Here is a 2,025-nt window from a genome sequence, read left to right on the forward strand (position 1 = left end):
GCTAAAAGAAGCCATTGAAAGGCTTCAGAGAAGAATATACAATTAAACATATGTTTTAGAATGATCACTTCAGGAGCAATAAACAAGATGCATTAGAAAGAGAGAAGGTTGCTGAAAGGAAAAATAAGACTATTTCACACTAAATGTAGAGGGCTACTTTAATGACCAAAGAGGGAGATGTTTTTCCAGGGCATTCTGAAACCGGGGAGCACAGGGAGCTAGTTTCTCTTTGTACTAAGAATCTTTCTCTCTCCTTGACCTTCTAGGTCTGGTCATGGAGTGAGATACTCTGGTTAAAATTTCTATAGATGGTGTTTGTGAGAGTGCCTGACCTTGACTGGGGACATGCCAACTTCATGTTCAGGGATGACACCTACCAGGGATATGTCTTCAAACTGCACAAACCCTAATCGCTTCCAGCTTCTAACATCCACTACAGGTTCTCCAGTCTGAGCGTTGTCTGTCTTGTTCTCAGCTTGCTGACAGATTCACTTCTCTTTTCTCTTCAGCACTGATTAGATCTACCAACAGGAAAAATCTAAGTGGGTTCTAGGGAAGTGATGGAAGCCAGTTGTTCAGAATCCAGCGTGGTCTAGACACACATTGTCTAACTGTGTGTTCTCCGGAGAGAACTTGACTTCCATACTCCTCCCTTATTCTACAGTCCCCTGGCAGATGGGAATTCAAAGCAATTTTTCTAATCAGGAATAAGAGCCCAGGACACCTTACTGGGCCACTGATCCATGGTTGTGAATCTAGCATATGAATCCCGGTTGCTGTCAGCCCTGTGCAAGAGCTTCTAAATCAGACTCACATGGAAACTTCAGTTTTTTATGGCTTTGGACCCATGAAAAATTCTTAGTGTGAAACCTTGCAGGCTCTCTCATGCATAACTCTCTCTCTCTCTGTCTCTCTCGGCCCAGTCTGTTCATCCCTGTGTATTTTCTGTGGAGGGAACTCTCATCCGTCCCAGTACTGCATTCTGGCAGGTTTCTCTAGGATTTGATTGGAGATAGTGTGTTTTGTTTGAACCAGTATTTCCACAGCCTGAATGCTTGGCTGCCCAGACTAGTGTCCAAGGAACCAGGTCTAGTGGCAACCAGAGTGGGGAAAAATGGCTGAAACTGGTCTAAGCATACCTGACACCAATATCCTCCTTATTATTATTTTTTTTTTTTAAGATTTATTTACTTATTTGAGAGAGAGAAGGGGGAAAGGGAGAGAATCTCAAGAAGACTCCGTGGAGAGTGTGGAACCCAACTTGGGGCTTGATCTTACAACCCTGAGAACATGACCCGAGCCAAAGTCAAGAGTCAGACACTTAACTTGTTGAGCCATTCAGGTGCCCCCATCAATATCCTCTTTTAAAATGAAGGGACTTACTAAGAAATCTAGTATCTGTAGAGTCCAGATAAAAGTCACTTCTGACCTATTATTTCTTAGGGTGATTTCTCCCCCCTTAGATGTTATAAATGTATATGATATGCATGTCCAGAATTCTAGATGACATTTTCCCAGATTATAATTTTATGTAACTATGAACCACATGGTCTAGACCCATTGGGCTACTGCTCTTAAAAAAAAAAATCAACAAACAAAAGTGTTTCAAAGTAACTCAAGTTTTCTACTAATATTTTCGAACATTTTGTCTTTCTCATTCACTACTGTGAAAGGGAGGCTTGCCCATAGAGGAAGAGGTTGAAACGGCCAATGCGGCAAAGTCTTGAAGATGCGGGACAGGGTAGAGTCGAGAGCATCCTGGTAAGCCTTGAGAGAGAACAGGGACTTTCATCCTTTGCTACTAGGATGCGTGTGCTTAAAGATAACCTGTATAGGTAGGGGTTTGGATGGAAAGTTGAGGACCATCACCCTTGCTAGCCTCAACTTCCTTAATGGATTTAAAAAAAAAAAAATCTGGTTGGAATGGAGTGTTGTGGAAGGCCCAGATTTTCGCCCTCCTGCTCTGTGCTGTTCAGTCAAAGCTGCCAACAGCTATACATGATTTGCTCATTTCTGACTGCAGAG

The sequence above is a fragment of the Mustela nigripes genome, chromosome 10 (genome assembly GCF_022355385.1).
Source record: "Mustela nigripes isolate SB6536 chromosome 10, MUSNIG.SB6536, whole genome shotgun sequence".
Classification (NCBI taxonomy): Eukaryota; Metazoa; Chordata; class Mammalia; order Carnivora; family Mustelidae; genus Mustela; species Mustela nigripes.